Raw genomic sequence first — 25,019 nt, 5'->3', positions numbered from 1 at the left:
TTTCAAGATACCTCTTCCCCAATATAAGGTGACCTTCCATACAGGGAGACAACAAGGCACCCTGAGAGCTGTGGCATGGCAAGGTTGTCTGACCCCCAATGGAAAAGTGAGACCTCATAGCTTCAGCAGTGTGTCTTTAACCACACCATAATTCCCAGGAGGCACCAACATTCTATGCCACAAACCAGAGCTATAATTTGCAGCTGAAAATAGTCACATTTTGATGTTTCACACCTAGTGAGATACTCTAGAGGGGAATCTGATGTAGTCCCATGCAAGAACATGTCTGTCCTGTGTAATACAGTGAAATATTTGAGTTGGTCCCACCAGCATGCCCAGGAGCACAGACTTATTTAAGGTCATTGCTGGAGGAGCAGAGGAAGGGAGGAAAACATATTTGCTCACAGTGGAGATCATCCTGGGTCAGCTGCAGGGGCTTAGAGTGGGAAATGGGCAGGAAGTGGGTGCTAATTGGGGGAGCCTGCAGTGAAGCACCTCACTCAAAGAAGATGTGGCCACAAATGAGCAGCTCACATGATGAGACATCAGACTTCTCCCTGTTGCAAGGCTGCTTTTCTCATCCTCTCTGTATTTCTGCATGCATCCAGCTCTCACTGCGAAAACTTCTATCATCTGCTTGGTATTTCCATATGGACCATCACTGAAATCCCAAAGTGCAGCTCAGCTCAAGGCTAAAAGGCTGCATGCCAGTCACTGTTCTTTAGAGACTACAAGCACACCCTGCCAAGTAAAAAGGCAGAACAACAGAATTACTTCTGGCCCAAGGTCCCGCACATGGCAGAAGAAAGTTTCACCTTCCCACTGCAAGATTTTATTTCCTGTGCCAAGACCATGTCAGAAATCATGTCAAACCTTTAAATTCTACTTTTGGAGTTTTCCTTTCCAAAAAAAAAAAGGAAAAAAAAAAAGTTGTCATTTCTAAGAGATAGGAAGCAATAGATTTCTGTCTGGTTTGCTGTGTATTTTTAAACTGAATGAAAAGTTTTCTGGATGGATACAGGGTAACAATATGTAAGCCTGAGGCATCAGATGGTTAGAAAGCTGTATTCTGTGCATGTGCACAGATGTAGTTCACTGTAAGGAATATGTGACACCACACAGCAGTTCAAAGTAGTAGGCTGGTACTAATCACTATGCTCTTAATGACTTCATCCATCAAACCATAACATGTTCTATAATTACACAGCCCAGTCATATGACAACCAAATGCCCTGCTGCTATTTTGTAGAAGATGGTTACACAGCAAAATTCTCTCTTGATTACAAGCAGAAAATTTTAAAAAATAAACACATTTCAAGTCATCTGAGTCCTCAGAGTTACTTTATTTTACCCTTTTCTGAGGAGAAAAGGTAAAACACTGAGGGTTTGGGAGGAGAAAGGTTTCACACAGACAAGGCAGGGAGGCTCTAGTGGGATTTGCCACTTTCCATGCAGATGTCCACAGCCCACAGCTTGGAACACCTAACACCAGGTAGACATGCCTTGGCCTAAGAGACTTGGGCTTCTCCACAAAACAGTTCAGTGGTGTGAAAAATACTGAACTGTGGCCTAGAGAACTGCCTCACAGGCAGGCAGTGGTCTCAGCATCTTCAGAGGGTGCAGTAGGGGAGAAAATGAACTTTGTCTACAACAGATCCTGAGATTCCCCACAGCTGTGTCAGAGCTTTCACAGGGTCTGGGCACCATCACTGTTCACATCACCTCCATTTGCACCAACACAGCCCATACCTTGGCTCTTTTCCTCTCTAATATGAACACGTTCAGCACATCTACCACCAACAGCTACCCTCCTCCCCAGAAAAACAGCACACTCCAGTGCACACTTCTCCCCTGGGCAAAGGGTGTGAGATTAAACTCTGCAACTGATGCTGTTCACACTGCTGTGTGAACTATGAAAAGATGCTCTAGTGCTAGAGCAGAGGAAAGCAGAAGTCTGGCCCACAATTTTCTGCAGTCTTTTCTTTATTCCTCCCTGAGATCCAGTCCCTTCATCACTTCTGCCCACACAGTAACACCCTCAGAGTCACAGCATAAATGGGGGTAAGTATAGTTCATCCACTCATCATTTGTGCAATGCTGACTTCACCCATTTCCTGTACACATCAAAAAAGTGAGTTTCCCACATTTTCATTTACTATTTCACCCCTGTTTTTCTTCCAGAATATCTATGGAGGGTGTTATGCAGCAACATAAACAGTAAAACTACAGACAATACTGGATATATCAGGATGAGCAAGATATTCTTTAGCTAATAAACCGTGAAGTTAATATTGCACAGATATCATCCCCCAGCAGATACCTGCAAGCCCTACAGTCGACTGCTGGCTAGTCAAGGCTGTGGTGGATCCATATGCACTGAGCTCTCCTGTCCTCTGTATGTCACAACAAAAAGTTGTTCCCACCTTTCAAACCTAACTTGCATATTAGAATCAGAGGTCTAATCTCCCTAGAGTTTCAGTACAGCTGAGTGAGGGAAACACTGAATAGGTCAGTCAGCTACCTCTTCTATGCATCTCTAAGCCACTGAGGATGTGTACTTGTTTGAAAGGTGCACTGGCACAGGGATTAAAGGCATATATGTCAAATAGCATAAGAAAACAACAGGTTTAGAAAAAAAGTGGTCAGGAGCAGACCAGAATGCATCAGTTGGATTCTTATATCCCAACCCAGCAGAAAACTACTGATCTTCAATGACCACATCTTGTCCCTAATTGAGGAGAGATGCAATTTTGGGGAAGGGCATGATGCAGACCCAGTCAGGCAAACCGAACAGGTAGCCTCCAGAAAACATTAAAAAAATGCACCTCTCTTGCAGAATACCTTAGTCTTTGCCCAAATAGATGCCACATATTGTCAGGGTCACAAGCACAACATTAGTTCAATTAATTCTATCAATTTTCCTGCTTTTCCAGTCCATGAGTTTTTACACAGATATTGATGACTTTTCGGCACCTTTAGCCAGATAGCTGCACTCTTGATTCAGAGATGCAACTTACTTGTCATACAGAAACAAACAGCTGTATCAGTATAAAACAGTGTTTTATTCCAAGAAAAACAGAAAAAAATATTTTGTTTTAAAAAAGGACAAAATGTGCAGTGCTTGTTCCTGTTAGAATTTCCTAAATCTTTAGAGTATTTCACAATTTAGTTATTGGCATAAAACTTGCAGTTCATAAGTATGAAAACAAAAATATTAAGTGCCTTTATTGTAGTAGTAGATAGTCAGAGTACTTACCTCTACGGGGTTTTCTTGCAAGATTAATATAACTGCTGAGAAAGAACTACATAAAACAATCCTATTACATCAGTTATTACATTTTTGCTGAGTGTTACAAGGTCCAGTACTCATCTAGGTGGCATTCCTGCACTGATGTAAAACACAAAGCATTCAGACTGCTGTCACCATGCTTTCCTTTTCTATCTCCACGTGGCCACTGACGTCATTAACTGCAGAACCTCTTGGAGCTCCTCAACCACAGTGACCATACCCTGCTTCACTGCCACCTCTCCTCTTGTCTCCTGGCAGCCTGGAGCTTCATCAGAACTGTTGCACATCCCAGGACCTCCTCTTCTCCTTCTGATTGTCGGGTGTTCTGTGTGGTCTTGAGGCACACAGGTTGCTGGAGCTCAGTTACCAGAAGTGCCTTGTAGCACTTGGGTTTGTCTACAGAACCCAAGGCCACTGCATGCTTTGCTTATGGCTCTTCTGGTTAAAGCACATGGTTCATTATGGCATCGGTAGCACAGAAGTCTCCTCTTGAAAAAGTTTGGTAGTGAAATAACAGTTCAAAAATATTTCCTTCCTTTTTTCCAATTCATTTTGTGCCCACCCCAAGCAATATCCTACACAGAACTGGCCACTTCTTGAGTTCCACCATTTGCCAGCTGTCAAGTAATCATTTATTTTCACAAGTCAATGCCTGCCTCTAGCAACTTCTTCTGTACTCACAGATCTTTCCTATGTGGGATTTTGTCAGAAGTTTAAATGACTGAAGTCAGCATATCTCTCCTCCAACCTACCGTCCCGTTGATGTCACTGAGAAGATCAATACATATAAGCTCAGGAAGAAGCGCTTGCACCTAAAGGAGTCAGCATGGTTAACCACAGTGACCTGTTTCTGCACAGGAACAAAGAGCTGCCGTCTCACACCAGGCCACCAGCAGGGCAACACACTGCCACCCGAGACAGTGCAGTCCAGGCAGTGCTGGCTTATCTGTGTCCTGCCTTTAAATCAACCAGTGCTCACTGGGCTCATTTACATCCACTCTCGTTTTCTTATGAATAGGTGAACAGAAAGAGGAAAGTGTTCATAGAAGTTCCCTCTAGCTAAACATTATTGCTCCCATTAAGAAAAATCTAATTTACATTGGGAGTTTTTCACAGCTTGTTTCGGTGGGGTTTGGGTTCGTTTGTTTCTTAAATCATTAATCCAAGGTTGTAAGTCCCTCTGCCTATAAGGAAAGCAGCACACAGTCCTCCTGAGACTGCTGCCCTCCAGTGCTGTTTTCTATCTGAAAAACGGAGAAAAAGAGTTTCAAAGAAGAGATTGCTAAGGAGAAAGCACCAAAACAAAAAAGGAGGATCAAGGATAACTGGAAATAATTACCTCACCCTTCATCCTACATGTGTCATCCCTCTCCACACCTCACTTCTTGTTCCCCTTTCCACACCAATCTTTTGCTCTTGCTCCCAGTCTCAGCCACACTGCTGGTATGGAACTCACTTGCACTTCACCTTTTTGTGTTTTCCTATGCCAACAAACAAGGCTTCCCCTTAAGAACCCATGAGGACACACAGCGTTAGACACATTTCTCAGCCCCCTGTGCCTTCCCAAGGTGCCCACAAGCACTATCTGCCCAGCTTCAATGTGAAAAAACAGACAGAAGAGTTTAGAAATGTTGGAGTAAAGTGAAAACACATGAACTGGACCAGAGGGGTAAAAGATGACTCACTAGTCAAACTGGATATAGCTTTCTTTGTCTTTCAAAAAGGAGATTAGTGAAGTGCTCTCACACTTCCAGTCAATCTTAAAGAAGGGCATCATGGCATTGCATCAGCCACAAGTTTATTATGTTTTCATTATTGCTACACAAAGAAGAGTTAAACACATACAAGAAGACTGTGTCACAGAGAAATCATCTTCTATAAATGGCCTGTTTCATAATAGGTGTCTGTATTATCTTTCCTGCCTTGAGGAGATGATGAAAAGGGAACTCATCACCCACCACACTGTCTCCAGTATGACAGGCCAACATACAGGTGATATTCACTCCATTTATGAGCAAATTCATATTTCTGTCTAGTACCAAAGGACATTAAAGAACCTTAGAGGAAGTTCATGGGATGCCAAGCAATGATATCATGGTTCGGAGGGAGTGGCACTTTTAAGACTAGAAACAATAGCCTTCTGTACTTAAACTGGGGCAAACCTTCAGCACTGAATGAAGGACAGATACAGTTGTGGTTATATGTGAATATGTATGTAAGCTCATACATACATAGACTCAACAGGACAAGCGTGTGCTTAGTTTAACATATCTATCAAGAGTTGTACCACTTCTCCCAACCTCCACTGAAATAGTTTTATAGAACAACCACCAAGCACATCAAGATATTTAGGAAGTTTTCAGGAGCAGTTTAATAATTGGCTTCATTAAATCTTTACATGTCTGGCTGTCAAGCAACAACAAGCAACATGCTGCCACCAAAATGCCTTGTCTCCATGAAACAACACAACAGAGCTCACACAATCTGTGGGTCAGATGTTCATACAAGGCCAGTACTGACCCACTGCCCATAAAGCCGAAAGATGGAAATCACAGGGAATGAAAAAAGTACACAGAAGTGTCCAAGCTGTGGTGGTCACACATCCTGTCCAAGCTGCCAAGTAGTGACTTCACATTCACTTCTACTTACCTTTCTGAAGAAAGTGCAGCCTATGTTAAAGCTCAAAGGCAGCCACCTCCTGCCAGAGCCCCCCTGTGTCTGCCAAATTAGCAGAAGGTAAAGCATAATTTTAATCCAAGAACAGTGAGAAATAGTCATGTCACAGGGCAGCTCTGCCTCCAGGGCAGGCCCCTTACATCCCCAAACTGTTTCTTTAAACAGGGGTGTTATTATGGGGATCTGAGGAGAGTAATAAGTGGTCATGAAATGACAATACTCTTGAAGAGGAGTAGCACTATGGTGTTTCATTTATTTGAGGCTGTGGGCAAATACAGATCTGGAAGACACAGGAACCACAGAGGGCTAATTTGGTTTCAAAAATCTCAAAACCCTTGCTTGTAAATAAGTCTAGGAATTGGGGTTTTGTTCATTTTGAAGAGGGATTTTTTTGACATTAACTTGGTATCACAATCAATGTCATAATAAAAATTGTTGCTGAAGGAGCAGTTCTGGCTCCTTGGATTTTGTGTGTGTAAAGCCTAAATGAGGAACTGTGTGCTGTGACTAATGCCTCATGCATGGCAGCTGACTTAGAAAAGGTGACTTGGAATTTTTCAAGTTCACTGTTTTTATTCTTTTTACAGTTCTCTGTTCTTATCTCCTCCCCCACAGCATATTTCCTGTTTCCTCATCCTGTAATAGTTACGTACACTTCAACGGTGGATCAAACACCTTTCTGAGCTGTTGTCAAGTTTTATTAACATTTCCCTCATCATTTCCTGTTTTGATACTGATATTCCAGCAAAGATTTGCATGAGTGGGCAATGTAACTGATCAATACCTACCCTGAACTGCTGGCAGATCATTCTCTTAATAAAGAATGTTGATGTTGCAGCCAGAAATTCAGTAAACATTCAAGGAATCATTTCATCCACTCACAGAGTTCAGCCAGCTTTGAGGGAGATGCAATGAACTTTAAATATAGAAAGACTGGACATGGACCTAAGCCAGGGAGTAGCAAAGGAAGTTGCATGGGCCTGAAAACACAGGGGAGAGGTGTGTTGGTGACAGTCATTTCATTTCATGATTCCTCTCACAAAAAAACTACCAAAATGCCATTTTGTTTACGCAGGCTGCAGTACCTCAATACTAAGTCCCATTTCTGAGGTTACACTTCCAACAGTGCAGTGTCCCAAAGAGCACTGAAGGCAGGGACTAATAAATTTAAAAGAATGAATAAAACTTACATCAACTTCAAAGCCACAACTGCAAGAACAAGGCCTTTTGCTTGCAAGCATCAAAGTCTACTAATATAATAGTTAGCATGCAAGATGCCCCAGTCTGTAAGTATGTAATGCTGTAGGAAAACTTATTGACCAAATCAGTACCAAGCAGTGACTTTATACAAGTTTTTACATTTTCCTCCTGTATAATCCCCCTGTAAAATACAGTAATATTTTGCTAAAGAAATAGCAAATATGTGTGTCAGTAGGAGAGAACAAATCTAGTGGTTTGTGTTAGCCAGCAATATTAAAAGCAGCGGACACATCAAGGCACATTCAGACTATGTCAGACAGTGACTGAAAACAGTAGGAAAAAAGTCTATGTTCTCCCACATCAAGCTTCAACAGGGTTTGAGGGAGGGGAGTGGAGCTTTATATGGTTAGAGAATTAAAAAGAAGCCAAATCACAAGAGAAAGCCATTTCACATCCAGTATATTTGTGTTTCTAACCAAAAGTCTGTGTTTAAAAAAAAAAAAAAAAAGAGAGAGAACAGAGAAGTGTGTTTTTCACAATTTTCTCTTTGGTGTTTTGCTTAGTCTGTTTCTTCACAGGATGTTTTATTGTCTTCACTGCCACAATGCACAGAAATACCCTACAAGGTGACATGAAAGAAGTGGGTTTGCTTTTAATACCGACTGAAAATCAATATCTGACAGGTTTGCCACTCACACCTGGCAGGCAACCTTCCCAGTTCAATGAGATTTTAATGATAAGCAGAAAAGCCACTAAGTTCTTTGCCTCCAGGTTGGTGTTTGTTGGACTCCTGAAGTCCTCTTGATAAAGAAATCCTGAGATTCAACTGTAAATGTGCTTTTTTGGTTCCCAAGATGCTTTCTATGAACTGGTGGGAATGGAAATAGGATCACTGACTTTTCAAGGTTTTATTTACCCTGCTGGAGCCAAGCTATTCTTCAAAAATATTCACAGCCAGGATTACTATGTAGTCAGGGTCTAGGACTACAAGAGAACGAAATAAAGCTTGTTTTGAAAAAGCTATTAGCACAGACCTGGAACTCCACAAAAATCAACAGCAATCATATCTTTGCTCTAGTGACCCAAAATGGAGGCTCAGCATCAGAATACAGGAAGCCCAGATGCTGTACAACAGAAAGCAAGATCCCTTTTTTTTCCGTAATCCAACTGGGACCTGGATTTCCCCGTTCCCTATGAAGCAAAGCCCTGAAACAATGGTAAGTGAGGATGGGAAAAAGTTGATGTCCACAGATCTGGGACTACACTGCAAGAGAAAGGAGAAGACATAGGGTTATGCTTACCTCCACCAAGACCTATGGCCAGCACCTACCTCCACACTTATAGCAAGGGTCATCTTAGGTCAAAGTGGGCATTTCCACCTGGGGGGTTTTGGACAGGTAAGAGCAGCTTACATCAGGCTCTCTCTCAAGACAAAATCAAAAGGTTCTTGAGAAGAATAACTCCAATAGCCCCTTAAAGATCCAAATCTACCTCCATGCAGATGTGCTTCTCCCTATGAACTGGCCCAGAAGCTAGATGGAATGAATTCTGTCCGGAGGTTCCCCAGGGTGCAGGACCCTGCACGGGCCAGGCTGGGTGGTCCAGGAGGAAGTCCAAGGTCTCCCTGGTTTTCATGGAGCCTCCAGGATGTAGCTGAGACAGGGTTAGGGTACTTTTGGCAGTGCTATTATTGAGAGCTAGCTCAGATTTTTGCATTAATAACAGTGTCACCATACCTCAGCTTCACTGTGGAAAGAAGCCAGCCTATCTAGAGGAGCAAATGCTAGAGAAGACAATCCATCACCATCTAGACTCATCCATCACCATTATGGAAATGTGCTTCTCCTGATGCAAATCTGTCCTGGGACAGAATGCTCTCCAGCCATCCCCATCAGTCCTTTATTCCCCCACCATGTCTCCAAGTAGGCTTCCTTAGCTCATGGCAGGTCTTTTCCCAGAAGCTGCCTGGCTCAGCATGTTGTTGCAGCCAACCATCCCTTGCCTGGAGCAGACCCCATAGCAGGGTGAGGTGAGCAACGGTCTCCCTCCCCAGCATTTGAAAATAGCGTAGAGTTTGCCTCAGCTCCCGAAGGTCTGTGATGCTGAGTCTTTTGCAGATGACTGGTGGTGTGTATCCCAGACAATCCATTGGGTTTGTGTGCTTGCCCTTCTCACTGGTCGTGCCTATGTACACTATGGCCTGCTCCAGTCTGAAACACTGAATGCAAAACAAAACTCTCACATTGGGTTGAGATGAGCCAAAGTGCCAAAATAACACTTCTATGGGAGCGAGATTGCGTTCAGTTTTAAGGCAGCTACATTTTGCAAGAGGGGGTTAAAGGTATGGGAGGAGGTTAGTCTGTGTCATCAAATGTCAGTAAGCTTTTTATACAACCACCAGAAAAGGTCTTTTGGGGGTTTTTTTACACCTACAGAGTCTTATATGTTGCCTTTTAGATGCCCCAAAAATTCCCCTTAGCACTTTTATCATTCAGCATCACTCCAGAGTTTAGTCAGCCAAACCATACCCTTTCCCAGTGTTAGATAAATTGCATCTTGAAAACAGCACAGACACTAATATCACATCGTCCTAGAGCTGAGCCACATGTGAAATCTCTATCCTGTTTTTCTACAGAGATGAGTAAGATTTTCCTGTGTAATTAATATATAATATCTTTCTGTGTATTTGTGTAAATATATAGAGCAAAGATACCACTGCAAAGATAACAATTTCCCAAAGCACTTTTTGCATTCTCTCAAATGTGGTTTTTTATACTTGCAGTTTACTGAATTTTAGTCATGTTTTGACATTTGAAGAATTTTCAATGAAAATAGACCTTGTACTAATAACAGAACCAGACATAAAATTCATAGTAATAAGGAGCAACAGTAAACAACATGTACTATTTATTGTATATGTTTATTACACATTAATGTAATAGAGAATTTAAGTAAAATTGAAATATTTCTAGTGTTTAATTAAGGAGACTAAAATACATTATTTCAGTTACTTTCACATAGTTAACAACAATAGTAATTATCATTTAAATATATTTTTTGACAGACTTTGCCACTTTCAGACGTATCACCCTCTTAAAGATAACAGATCCACTTCTTTAAGTCCTGCATATTGTGAGGAAGTCTGCCAATTTTCTAATGACACAGATATAACGAATAATTTACAAAGACATAAGAAAAACAAAGTCCTGATTGAAAGAAGCCTGTTATCGTTAGATCTGCAAAGAATTGGAAATTCCATCATTCTTGGATTCAATCCTTATTTAATAATTAAGCAATTAATTTAAAATATTCAAACGGAACAAAATACTCAATTTATCAAGTGTTTTTACAGAGTCAGAGTTTCATCATGATAAGTTGAGATATGGGACCTCATGAAACAGCACATTCTCGATAAAAAGCAGAATAAAATTTGTGAGTCACTGATTTGTGAGCAGCAAACGGGGGTCATGGAAAAACCAGAGTATGCAAAATATGGACAACCAGCTCTACCTATGCCTTCTGGTTTTGGACAGGAGACTTTTCCTCAAATGCGTTTATTTATAGTGGGAAGCTTTTTCATGTTACTTTTCCTTGGGCTCTCCTGGAAGTGTGATGCTTCTAATCTTTTCCAGAGATAGCACTGGTTTTTGAGCACCATCTAAAGCACTGGAGTAGGGAAGGTGACAGGGAGGCTGTTTGGCTGCTTGACATAACCAAGCCATGCCCAGACAGTGAGATATTAACTCAGCTCCACTGCTTTGAGCACGCCTAGCACAGTCCTTCCTCCTCTTCCTTCCCCCTTTTAACCAGCCCTTGTGCCTCCCCACTTGAAGTTTTCTTATTCAAAACAAGGCTGCTTGCAATCGCAGCTGCATCTGCAGTAACCGTGACACCTGCTCCAAGCAGTGCCAGCCCTTTGCCTTCTGTCCTTGGACTGGCCTTCTGCAAAGCTGTACAGTCCATTTGTGCACCCCAGTGCACAGATATTATACTATCACCCTTTTCTAACTGTAGGACACATTAAGGGAGCAGAATTTATTAAGCACATCGTTCGGTTTTGCTCTAAAACCTGAGCAATTACAGTAAGAAAACCAGTTGAGCAAAGTACCATTGCCTTGGTCTTACCCTCTGTTCTCACATTTTTAGGATTTATTTAGTTCTTCATCAACACACATAGGGACAAAACCACATGTGTGCCCTATGGCTGCAGCCCACATGTGCCAAAGGTTGCCATGTTCCATGGCACGCTGCAGCTGGGAATGCCCCGCCAGGGACATGTTCAGGCATGAAATTTGACCAGATCTGCCAGAGGAGTATGATGAGGAAGGGAAAAGGGAAAGGGCATTTCCTGGGAACGGCTTGGGAGTTTGAATTTCTGCCAGCTTTGCTTTGAATAATTAGCACTGCTCAGGAATTCAGGCTGTGCTGTCTAAAGGGAGTTGTTTGGTTACACACACTGAGGTTGTCTCTGCCTCTGCCAGCAGCATCCAATATGCCAATGCAAAGCATTGCTCTCCCACACAGTGTGGGGCTGCAGCCCCTCTGTGAGGCCAGACCCTGTCCCAGGGCTGGGCAAAAATGCAGAAATCTCCAGGCAGGGCAGCCCACGTGGAGCAGGCAGGCACATGGAGTGCCCACTGTCCTTGTGGGACTGGAATCGGTTGCATCATCTGGCAAATTTTGCCTGTGCAAAAAGGTCAAATTCAGAAGCAAAAGCAAAAAAAGCCCCCCATTTACTTCAGAAAGGGAGTTCTAAACATTTTCTTTCCTCCTTCTTCCCCACCTCAGCACAGCCCATCCTCAGAGCAAAGGTGAGAGAGGTCCTGTTCAGTGGGACATGTTGCAAGCACAGGCACAACATGTCTTCTCAATGAACTGCGTCTGCCCTACTTGCACCACACTGTCATACAGTCAGATGTGCCTATGTCATACAGAAACTAGGTTAAATGAAAGGGGTGTAGCTCTGTGAACCTTAATTTCAGCATTGTTTTTTACACTCTGGGTCAAAACCTGACGGTTTTTATCTATTCTGGTCCACAGGAGGTTTGTCTGAGTAAGAGCTAAGGCAGGAAACTGGGATTTGAGCAGGCTGCTGTAAGGGAAAGACACTATCCTGAAAAATGAGCTTTAACCAGCCTGAAAGTGCTACTGTGTGTGTGTTTTATTGTGTTTTTAGCTGCCCCACTGAAGCCAGCCTTCCCAAAGGATGTGTCAAAACCTCAAGCCATAAAGCTGGTGATACCACAGCTTTCCAATCAATCCAAGTCTTCCTGTCACAATAATAAACACTTAAAATAATAAGCAAGTTAGCACACTGTGCTGGGGGCAGATGATTCCCTCTCTGGTGTAGGCATACTCCTCATCTCTTGCCCCCCAACTCTCTTGTCTCCTTTTTGCCCAGGGACAGGGATTCACAACCTCCAGGGACATTAAAAATACTGTTGTGTTAGAAGATATGGGAGAGCCATGAGCAACCTGAACCATAACTCTGGGCAGGTTATTCAGGACTAACTCCTACCCGGGCCAGATCTTACTCAGCAAACACAGGGTAGGGGCCCAGTCTATGCTTTCAGAAGCAGTTCAGCTTGGTGAGAGTGAGAAAGGGTGCTTTACTCCTTGTGGCAACGTAACAGTACACAGCTTTCTCAGGTGATATCATACCTGCTGTGTTTCCAGCAATTGCCATTTACACTGAGAGGGCAGGGAGAGGGAGTGCATACAGGCCCAGGCCTGTCTTGAAAGGGAATATTGACATTAAAAGATGATCTAAAGTTTAGCTATACAAAATTTAGTTTGTAAGACATCAGTATATGCTCTCCGAACAACTGTCAGGTGGTGGACATGAGTTGGGTCAGTAAGTTGGTTTACATAGTCTATAGACTCCAGTTTTATTACAGGTGAAACATTTAAATGCCACTCATTCATGCTGAATGCCAATGACATTGTGCTGCAGTACTTGTTTTTCTGTGTATATCCATAGTGTGGCCATCAGCACTGATTGTGGTCTTCATGGTCTGGGTTACACCTTGTCTTCACTTCCCTCCTTCAAACCATGCTCTAAACTGGTACCGGTTATTTAAAAACAAGCCCATCAGCAGGTTCGGAACATCCTCTCACCTTTGTATCCTCTTTTCCCTCCTCAAAACTTCCTGATAAAATGCTGCTTAATATATCCAGAGGACAGGAGGAAATTAACATCATACAATTGTCTTTGAAGCCCAAATACCAACTAAAAAGATTCTGCAATATTAAAAATTATATTTACAATGTGATAACAGTGTTTTCCCAGTGTGAATGGTACTGGCAGTCATAAAAGCAAACACCCTAGGCCATCTCTACTGAGCACAGCTTACAGTATTGGTCCTAGGGGAGCGCAAGTACTCCTGTGCTCAGCAGAGGAGCTCTGATATAACGTATCCACTGACCTGCACTTGAACCTACCACTTGCTGTTTTCCTCTTATAATCTAAATCTGGAAATGTGCTGTCTGGTCAGTAGCACACTACCAAATCATTCAGTGAAATGCTCTAGATGCCATAAAAGCGTGCCTGTGCTTGCAGTGCCATAGAAAACGAACTTGTAAAATATAGCCCAGGCACGGCTCGCAGCCACTGGTATCGCAGCCGGCGCATGTGCTGCTGCGAGGCACCTTTGTAATGCAGCCAGGCAGCAGCTGTGTGCATTGCAGACATTGTGGGTGGGTGGCTGTCTGCGTGCTCAACAGCTGTCCCTGCCGCCACGCCAAGCCAGCGCCCGGCCTCCCCAGAGAGTGCCCTGCTTTGCACAGCCAGAGATGAATTTCAGAGCGCCCCATGAGAGTGCTGCTGCTTCTGCTCACACCCATCCTTCTCGGTGGGGTTTTTTGGGATGTGGCTGCCTTGCCAGCCTCTGTAATGAGGAGAACCTGGTCAGCCCAAGTGCAGGGTTCACCTATGGATAACACAACCAGCTGTCACAGCCATCTTTGCAAAAACATGACTGCAGACACCAACTATTTTGTGGACATATTTGTGTTAAAAAATACCAGGCAGTAAACTACAGCTTTGGAGTTTTGTGCTTTTTATTTCCCAGCCATGAAGTTCAGTCAAATCCACTCATTTAAGTGAGCCTGCACATTTGCTGCCTTTCAGCAAATCTTGAGTGTCTTGGTTGAACTAAAGTCATACACATTAGTGACTTCAGCATTTGTAAAGGATGCTGTTAATCCCTCCATAAACCTCCTTACCTTGTGCCGTTGTGTGAGAATAGCGACTTTTAGATTTTATTACCAAAAAAATTTCAAAAGCCTTCATTTCCAGATCTACTTGGTCTGCCATCAGTGGAGAGACTATCTGGACCATATTTGTAGAAGCCCCTGGCTTGCAGTGTGAGGGGGCTGGGGCAGGCAAGCACATTGGAAACATGAATCTTCAGAACTGCATCTTCTCACTGCAATTCCGAAATGGCTGTGGCAGCTGTAGAGGCCACCAAAGCCTTGGATGGCAGCAAGCCCCAAGGATACTTGGAGTCAGAGTGAGTAAAATGCACAACCACACCTAAAACCGCCTGAAAACGCCCTGTGTCTTTCTATTGACTTCAGTAATATTTGCCTCCCTCTCTGAATGAGTAATGAGGATCCCCACAGATTAGGCAAGTGAGGTGCATGAACAGACAGCCATAGCAGTTTTAAAGCACTTACTTATATTCAGATATCTTTAACTTTTGGCAAGAGTCTGACCCTCTCCATGAGTTGTCAAGGGTTGGCTTCTGGGGTTTTTTCTAGTTTTGTAGCAGAATCCTCACCAGCCATTTCAACCAATCCTGTGAGCAGAGAGCATTTTTCACTATGAAGTGTTTTTTCAGGCTGTATATTGCACTGACACTTGAATAATGTTAAACAGTTGACTCTTTTTATGTGTCATTTAAAAAGCCTTTAAGCAGGACCATACATTTTGCTCATTCTGATAAAAATACTGGTTATTTTAAAGCTGCACAATATGCAGGACAGCACCTATTGTGCAAGTGAAATCCTTTTCCTTCCTGGGGTAACTGGTAAGTTCTACTGAATTTTCCATGCTGGTGATGTGCTCTGGCAGCAGAGACAGGGCTGTGGCCCATTAGGGAACAGGGGGTGGCAGGATTGGGCACACAGAGATCTGAATCTTCAGGACTATTTTGGGAGTGCACAAAACATCGATGTGGGGTTTGATTTTAAAAATAGGATCTTCTTTACAACTGTCAATACTGAAGTTCCAGTTCAGGACATGGGGATCACAGTGGTGCAAGTGAAGGTTAAGCAGCTTCAGTGCAGGACTGGGAAACCATAACTCTAAACCCTTTTACAACATCTGACTAAGAAGAGAATAGGACTTCTTACAGGCTTGATAACAAACCTAAGGGGATTTTTCTAGGCTTGGAAGAGTGAAGAAAGATGGAAAAATGGACAATATTTTTTAAAATCCTTCTCTTATGTTTTTTGGGGGTTTTCCACATCAAAACATTCATCCTTCTTCTTTCCTCTCTCTTCATGTGGCAAAGCAGCTCTGCTGCTCCCAAAGACAGGTATGCACAGGTTAGGTCTTGGGGCCAGCTGGGCAAGGCTTCCTCATTGTCTGCCTGAGGTCCCTCCTCAGCAATGAGGCTGCTTGCCCTTACATAGAAATGCCTTTTAAAAGCAAACTGAAAAGGGGAAAGGAAAATGGAATTACACAAAGGATTTCTGTCCCACTCGCTCCCTCTGACCTTACAGAGAGGAGAGACAGGGAGAAAAGAAAACAGAGCTCAGAGGAGTGTCAGCAGATGCTTTTCTGCTGTCTCAAAATCTTCTTGGCACTTCCTGTTGCACCAAATTGCTCACACCCGGTAACACTACAGACACCATGTGTCCCAAGGAGCTTGACACCCGCACACAGCTTTGTAACACTGCAGTTGCTCCACTTAGATAACAGTGAATAACAAGCACCAGTACCCATGCTTCTCAGCAGGCCTTCAGTGCTTGGCTAGGGGGACACAGGTCCATTTTGGTGACCTCTTTATCTCTTGAAGAAGTCAACTATGAAGACAAAGAAGAGAGGTAGATCTGTTTTTTCCAATGAGGCCTGTGAGTTAATGCTAGAAGAAAATCAAATGCTAGATTACATATTGTATGAAATTATCAAATCCTAAACTGTATGTTAGGAAGTGTCCAGAAACAGCTATTTTCCTTACCCACTGAGGACCATCTATCTAGCAACTGATAGACTTTGGAAGTTGTTTCATCAGCGCTGGCCAGACACCCACTTCTCTTATCAGACCTTTGCTCCCAGGGAGCTCCAGGCTGGGAGACCCCTCCTATGCTCACAACATCTTCTTGGATCACAATGACTAATTTATATTTCAAAAATCTTTATTAGCCTCCAGAGGCCCTAGATAAAGACAAAAGACCATAAAAATGTCCATAGGAGGTCAGACCAAAGGTCTCTCTAGCCCAATATCACATCTCTAAAGCTGACAATAGCAGATGGGAAGAATACAGGATGAGGGCAAGCCTATAATAAAACTACCATGACATACTCTGTCAACCTCCAGTAATTTGGAGGTCAGGGACTTCCTGACCTAGATATAGTATGTTTGTGTTTGAAGGCAGAGAAGGACTTGAACCTCTATTCCAAGCATTTGAATGCTACAGGGAAAAGAATACTTAATCCAGATGGTAAGAGTAATAAATGCAAAGTTGGTGGAAGCAGACCAAAAGTGCATTTCAAAGCCCAAGATATTACCTCCAAGAAAACACTCAGCTTTCTGAGGCCAAGAAGCATCTTTTAGCCTGAGAGCCTCTGACTGCTCAGCCTTTCTGGAGCAGCAGTCATGCAGCTCTCTTCTTCCTGCCAGCTGATCCCCAGGAGAAAACAGGGAGGATGAGGAGCTCTAAGCAACATGTAGGGCTGGGGCATCTGAAGCCTCACCATTCAATAATTCAATCAAACACTGAAGGTTCTTCTTAGAAGAAATAGCAGGTTACATAGGTGTTTCCTTCAGGAATTAGACCAAAACAGTATCTCATACTGGAATGTTTTCGGCAAGTGAATTATTTACTGACCAAAGCACAACTATCCCAGCTGCAGTTAATGCAAGGAAGTAGCTAAGATGTTGAGGTCAAGGGGTTATCAGGGTGGCTCAAATGCGGGCCAGACCATTGGGCAATGCCCACGCAGTCAGTGAGTGTGTGCTGACAGCACCTCAGGACCAGCAGCATTCGGACCCAGATCACGAGAACAGCCACCACAATAGATCTCACAGCAGCAACAATAACAAGCACAGGTCCCTCTGCCACATGAAAGGCTGCACAAACATTCGTTGCCCTGCAACCTTTCTGCAGGGCCCTGGTGCTCACATGAAAGAACTGCACTTCAGACCTACTCCACTTTTCTCTGTCAGCCACTACATCCCCTATTGAAATAATTTCCTGCTTTATTTTTAAGACTGCTGTTGTCATAAGCTGTTGCTGGCATGGGGGTGGGGATGGGAAGGTTTCTGCCCAGTGAGCAAAATACCCAGCTGTCACCCCCCTCTCAAGGTGGTTTTTACTGTTGTTGCATTGCAAGATGGCATGGTGGTGGAGGGAATATCATGGAGGAGTGAAGGGAGAGTGATGCCTGTCACTTGGTAGCATCTCTCCTGGAAAATCAAGGAAAACAGGTTTGATAGGACACAGAGAAAGAGCCTCATTCAATGCTTTGTCTACAGATCTGATGTTTCAGATCCTTGTGGTGCAAGAAAAATAAAGCTGCAAAAGACAAGAGTATCTCTTTCAGGACGAGTCTTTGTAATTGGTACAGAGATGCAACACCCAAATCCAAATTCTCGTATCAAGAGTGACAGCTAGCATAGCTGTCTCCTCTCCTTATGGTAGACATAGCAGAAAAAGTGAAAAAAGGGAAATCCAAACTGAAAATGGTGCTAAATGATAATTTTAAGCTGCATTATTCCTAGTATTACCTTTGCATCTGGGCCCCAGGTTCATGCTAAGTTTACACTGGGACAAGTCTTTTGGTATGTCATACCCTCCCGTGAGGTTTTTTTTATTTGTCTTAAAACTATACAAAGCAAGTGGCATAGTCTGAGTGAGAGGAGAATCAGATCATAAGGCAGAACTGAAATTGGTAACAACCCAGCTGCTAGAAATTATTTCACAGACTCTGGAACAAACTACTCAGTTTCACTAGGGGCCACTGTGCAGCATAGGATTGGCCCTTTCCACAGGGCTGGGAAGAATGACCAGCGTCACACCTAGGCCACTGCTCAGGAGAGAAGGGTATGTTTGGTGCAACAAACTGATTTGAGAAAAGCCAAGATTTTTTGCTCAAAGGAACTTCTTAAAAATTCACCATCAACCTCCTACTAAAGTCAGAGTAACTGCAAAATTCAGCTGCTTTTTTTTTTAATGCCAGAACTCATGTAATTTTCATGGCTGTGAATCAGATCATCTTCATTCTTGTGGCATGTATTTCACTTTTATGAACACTAATTTCACTACATTTTTAGAGTGGTGACTTTAGCCACAGCGTGGCTGCTGCTAAGTTCCCACGGCTACCAGTAGGACTTTTATGTGGGAAATCTGTGGGCAGCAGGGAGCCTCCCTGTTTGTATCAATATGAACTTCCCAAGCACATCAGACTGACATTTTCTCAGCCCCAGAGTTGCAGCACACATGCTCTCACTTAGAGCTCCCTTTTCCTAAGCTGAAGGACATGTGTGATCATTTTAATTTTGCCAGTTTTCTAGCAGGCCCTTTACACACACAGAAATCCTGCACAAACGACGTTTTTTCTCTCGGGCCAGCAGAAGCCCAGTCCTACAAACTGCTGAACGCCAGTTGTAAGGCACTACTGCACTTGAGCAAATATCAGGAGGTCCTGGTATGGAGCATCCTTCCAGCTTCATGGTCCCAGCATTCCGCAGACCCTCAGCACTGCAGAGGCTCTCATGCTCCCTCTCCACCATCAGAGATCAGGCTGTCAGTGCTGGCAGGTCATCACTGGCACAGCCGTCTGCAAGAGTTTCCCAGCCTCTCACTCAGTGGCTACGCATTCCAGAAATGAGCAGACACAAACATATCTCCTGTACTTGCATACTGGAGCGCTTTCTGCAGCTGGGTAATGAGTCAAAGAGCACATTAGAGACATATATATTGTCTCCCCCAGCTGAAAAAAAAAAAACCACCTAATTTTTTTCCTTGTTTTTTCTCAGAACATAAAAATGTAGTGGTATGGCAATGGGTGAACTGTATGGCTTCGGCTTTCTTAGAGATAACATATTGCAGGGGATAATCTGCCATGGTGGGATGCTGTGTTCAGTCAACCCTTACTGAAGACCACACCACACACAGACAAAACAGGACCATGCTCAGTGATCGCATATCACTATTGCTTCCTATTTGCAGAACTGCAACCACAGTAATTGTGGAAAGGTTTCAGGTGCATAAGGGCTAATGATAGGCAGCCATACTCAGGCCTCTGAGGCACTCAGAAGCAGGGAAGCAGAAACCCTAATTCAATTGTTTATCACTTCAATAGAAAAAGCTGATTTCTTTGTCAGTGAGAGATGCTCCATATCTGCACGAAGCTGAAGCCAAGAGAAATCTCCAAGCCCTGATCCTTTAAAACACTCACAGTTTCTCCTTTTTTTATTCAAAGTGTTTAACTCTCTTAGGAACCCTTCCTTTGGCAACTGCTGCAACTTTCACTCATTGTGCCTGGATTCAGGTGAAGTCCACATCCCACTGCTCTGGGCACATTCCTCAACATCATGCCACATGTCCCACATGAAGACAGCGATATTGTGAGATATACTGCTCTTCAGCTTGCAGTGAGAATGTGAATGTATAATTTAGAGGGCTTGAAATGGAAAAGAAAATAAAAAGCTGAAGGTAGTTTTTACTGTTGTTGCAGCCAAGATAGTCTAGGGCCCTAAGTGTGGTGAGGTCTGTGGAAAGAGGCAATATCTTTCCCAAGACCAACAGATATATTTGGGGGAAAAACAAGATAACCTTCGTCTAGCTCAAAACTGTCATTTCTGGGCATTAAAATCCTGTAAATTTCACTCCTAAGATGTGGAAAACCTTTTCCCAAGCATGACTGTCTTGCCACTGTGCTTGTCATAGGCTTGCAGTAGAAAAAGGAGCATGTTCTCAACTGCTGAGCACAGCATGGGGCTGTGCTGTCACTCCATGATAAGAGGGAGTCCTGGGGAGGTCGAACACCCATGACCCAGAGTGACACTGGGGAGAGAAATGGTGTCTCCAGCCCCTTGCTAAATGGGGACTTTAGAGATGCCATGTTTTGGCAGTGCTTTCTTTAAAACGCTCAGGACAAAGAGGGGTTTTTTGGAAGTGGAAGTGTTGGAGAGTGTACAGCAAAATTCAGAAGCAGTGACGTGCACCACAAAGATATATCACAGAGAGCTTCTGTACTTCTCTGACATCAGGACAATTTTTTAATATATCTGTTAAAAGATGAATTGAGCCATCTGCAATCTTCCTTATTCTCGTTATCTCAGATAATGAGACTGTTAGAGAATCCTAGGCCTGTTTCAGTCATCTTTCAGTATAAATAAGAAACATGTAGAGAACCCACAGCTAGGGCAAATTTCCCACTGAAAATCCTTGCCTAGAGTTAGTGCAATCAATAGTGCAAGAACACCAGAAAGATTTCTCTATTGTCTGTAACTTATCCCTGTTTTATAAGGCAGTTTCTGTGTTTGCATGGGCACGTCTGTGTCCTTCCCTTTTGAAAAGCTGCTGAACTATTTTGCCAAAGAAGTCAAATGAGACAAAGTTATCAGCACTTCTAAAAGCCACATGAAAATAATTGGCCCATACACAACCTCTACAATAATTCAGGCTATGGTATGAACTTCCATGTTATTATGTCCCCTGATACACACTGTACAGGGAAGAACCCGTACCACTTCAATAAGAAGAATGGTTTCAACACCACTTTATGCTCACTTGTTAAACAAATCCACTAAGTTTCAGTAGTCCCAATGTTTGAGGGATTCCTCACAGACATTAAGGGTACGCTCATTTTCAGGGCTACAGATGTGGTTTTGCTGGGGACTTTATGGCTTCACCCCATTGAGTCAGTGGCTACCTAATTACTCTCTGCTGACTCCCTGACCTCAAGCGACCATTGGGCAACCCACCAGGCATCTGCAGGGTTGACCCAAGTGTTGAGCTGGTGAGAGGGGCTAAAAAAATGAGAGAAGTGCAGAAGAATAAAGAGCAGCAGCAAAAACAGGGCAGAAGAGAAGATGGAGAGATGGAGAAGGACAAAACTTTGGTCTCCCTCTGCAAAACATGTAAGAACTTTTGAGTGTCAAGTCTTATGAAGGGAAAGTGGGTGGCTCTAGAGACACAGTAAAAACGTGATTAACTCACCTACTAAATTCTCAGTCATTCTCCTCTTATAACCACTGCCAGGAAGTATGAATAACCAATCTAAATTTAAATAGAACAAAAAAGCAAATACTATACAGCATGACTAGTCCACAAAGAAACCATGAATTTGCTCTTTTAATAATTAAAAGTGATTCAACAAGTTTTCCAAAGCAATCATCTCTTGTTCATGAAATAAGACTATCTTCCCTGCCCATGTATGCCAAGTGTGCTGCATTATCTGCCCAGATAATTGCATTATTTTGCCCATTTGGATGAAATTACATTTTGTGAGAGTGACAAAGTAATTCCCCAAGTGCCAGTTATTTGTCTCCTTATAAAATACCATGTAAAATTATTCCATTCATGGAAGAATTTAACTGCTTTAACTACCTACTTGATCATATTTTGTAAATTATGGTAGAAAAAAATGTTCATTTCTACTACCAGCATGAGACAAATGTTTTATTGCATATGACCAGGGCTGACAAAATTTCCACTCCAAGCCCATAAGAGTTCAAATTGGGACATGCCTTACCATCTTTTTTTGTTTTATTTTTGCTGTGCAGACTCAGTATACTCCCACAGCTCAGCTAACACTCTGCAGACTTTGACCTTCAAAACCAGATCTCTAGATATCTTCAGTCTTGGATACTCTTAATGTGTTTACTTCACTGACTACTAGAAATATCATTAATATTCAAGCCTCAAAAGCTGTCCTCCAGATACTGCCTGAAATGTAGCTCTCTGAAAGCCATTTGTAGAGAGACTTCACCATTTTTAATCCCTTTCAGCACAACTTCTTCAAACAAGTTAGTGAGTGTAAATACTAAGCAAAATAAGTAAAGGTGGTAGGAGTGAGTTTGCAGGCAAAACCCTCCGTGAGTCAAACTGTGCCCCAGCTACCACATTAAATCATGCTGATAGAGGTGAGATTGCATGAATGCCATGGAAAGGGTTTTGGCTCGTTGACATCTGAGAGCTTTTTTCAGACATGAGTGTGGTCCCAGATCTGAAGTCCATTAGAGCCTTTCAGTCACTCCAGACTTGGCTTGAAGAAAGAAGGGCACTTTCTGGTGTTGAGTTTGTTTGTATTGAAACGACCCGAGTCATTGAATAGTTGGTGCTGCTGCGATGGAAGCAAGGGAGAAGGCAGAGCTGATGGGACTTCTGAGAAATGTCGCAAACCACTTAAATGGGCAGGAATTGAACAACTTCCCAAGCCAAATGGAAAGAGGCTCGTTTCTAGAGATATGCCATCCACAGCCATTTTGTCTTTCAGTGCTCCAGTAATCAGATCCATACATAAGGATTATGCTACTGGGGAAGAAAAAATATATCCTTTAGCAATGTCCATAAATGACAGACATAATCAAAGTTTAAAAATGCATGTGTTTCTTTACCTTTATGCACAGCAGTTCTTGACTAAAAATTCACATGTATTGCTTACTGTGCATCATTCTGAACCTAAACAAATCTAATTTATGTTAAAATCATGAGCCTTTGCCTTTTATCAGAGAGATAAAAGGGAAATTAACACTCTTTTTGTCATGTTTCGGAACAAAAGCATGAGCTTTGAATTGCTGTATTTGTGAAAGAAACCATCATAGCCTGTTAAAACAATCTTTCGGTACTGAAAAGGTTAACTAATTTGGTTTCCCCGATAAGTTTATCTGTGATCAGAACTGAGTCATACAGAAAATACTCCTACAAGATTTGACCTTTTACTTGTATCCCACACTGAGATAATATTATACTTAAAATGGATATCATAAAAACTTTGTTTTAAAAAGTATATTTAAAATAAATTACTTTTAAATAACAGAAACTGTTTTCAATTAGCCCTGTTAAAGGAAATCAACTAGAAAGTTATGTATGCTTTTTTATTTTCTTTATATAAATTATACCCAGGAGTCCTATGATAGCAGCACTGTACAAACTATGCACTACCTTTATATTTATTTCTTATCAAAATAAACTTAACAAATTAGATTTGTTTTTACAGCACTTTATATCCAATAATGACAATGTTGTATTGGTCCCAGGATAAAAACAATGAAAGTAGCAGCTGAATGGTATTTTTATTAAGAGTTAACAAAAATGTCTTGTGCAGAGTATATAAAGAAAATTAATTCCATAATTCCTCATGATGAAGGCATCCTTCTCTTTTTTTTTTTTCTCACAATATCAATCTCATTTAGAAAGATCATTTTGAGGGGAAAACATCCAGTTTTAGCATGACTTACTCAGCAAAATGATATGGCTGAACTTAAAACACTGCTGACTGCTAGGATTTAATATTAGGACCTGGCAAATGTTTTGATAACTTAATACTTTGTAAAAGAAAACTCATTTGTTAATGAAGATTTTGGGAGTCCAGAAGAAATATAATATAAAAAGAATAACAGAGCTAAAGATCCAAATAGATGTTTTTTCTTTTTCCCATTTTTTCCATTTCTTCTACCTTAAACAAGTTCCTCCATATTGGCATTTTAGAGGCCTTTTTATTGGTTGTATATTCAAACATCTCTGAGATACTCACTGTACAGCTCAGCAAGAGTCTACGTTTTCCTCCTCCAGTGGAAAAATGGCAGGGCTAATAGTCTGGGGTTTGTTACTAAAAATGAGTCCTTATTTAAAAAAAAAAAAGACATTGTTTGGAACATGTGGTTTGCTGCTATTAAGTTAACAGTGGAAAATCTCATTACTTTTAAAGTTAATTTTATTTTGTGGTGGGATTGTTTTCTAGGCTGAAGCAGATTTTCTCTTAAGTGGAGCCTCTAATCCTACCTTATAGCTTTCTGTTCAGCAAATCACTCTCTGCATAGCTTGGCTAGATGCATGTTTTAAGTCAAGTGCTGAATTAAAAGAAAAAAGGAAGAAAAATAGCTTTTCCCCACATGTGCCTCTGGGCTGCTGGCTGGCACCTGTGTCCCATCTCCAGCTCTGTCTCTGACTAGTGGAGTTTTCCAATAAATATCTTGAGTCAAAGGTGCTCTTAGAGCAGTGCTAACAAAGTTTCTGCCTCTAATGAAAGATAAGATGCTGCTGAGTGCTCTGACAGGACAAATTAGAGATGGGCAAATTCTAACACCAGCTTGATGCAGGAAGCACTGTGGAAAAAAAGGGGTGAAAGGTAGGTGTTACATGGTCTGGTGGCCCAAGGGCTCCGAAAATCCAAGTAGACAGAGAGGAAGAAAATAGAAGACTGTAAAGGTTTCTAGTTCAGGTTTCTTTGCAAATTTTTGGAAGCAACTTTTTTGGAAGCACCTAATCTGACTTGTGACATTTCATTGTGGCTATAACAATTTAAAGTAACAGAGAACTAAATCTGCAATTTGAGGGGAAAGTAACCCCGAAACAGAAGCCTTGCTTACAGCTCACATGCTATATATGCATATATAAATATATATATATATATATATATATATATATATATATATATATCCTACTTACACGTTAA

The 25,019-nt window shown here is 42.2% G+C and overlaps 1 long non-coding RNA gene across 11 annotated transcripts in view; it reads right to left on the bottom strand.

Moving 5' to 3' along the window:
• LOC139670248 (uncharacterized) overlaps nt 1-25,019 on the bottom strand; it is a 201,297-nt gene that overhangs the window by 85,476 nt on the left and 90,802 nt on the right. For 8 of the 11 annotated variants that reach the window (XR_011697457.1, XR_011697453.1, XR_011697455.1 and 5 more), the window contains one exon: nt 21,275-22,876. The exons of 1 other annotated variant lie outside the window; for it this stretch is intronic. This is a non-coding gene — a long non-coding RNA (uncharacterized lncRNA). Of the gene's footprint in view, nt 1-21,274; nt 22,877-25,019 lie in introns of those variants that run through there. 2 more of the 11 variants (XR_011697450.1, XR_011697448.1) reach the window with 1 other exon arrangement.

Source organism: Pithys albifrons, chromosome 1, assembly GCF_047495875.1.
Source record: "Pithys albifrons albifrons isolate INPA30051 chromosome 1, PitAlb_v1, whole genome shotgun sequence".
Taxonomy (NCBI): domain Eukaryota; kingdom Metazoa; phylum Chordata; class Aves; order Passeriformes; family Thamnophilidae; genus Pithys; species Pithys albifrons.
Note: the sequence above shows the minus strand (reverse complement) of the source record. Positions and strands in the feature narration are given on the sequence as shown.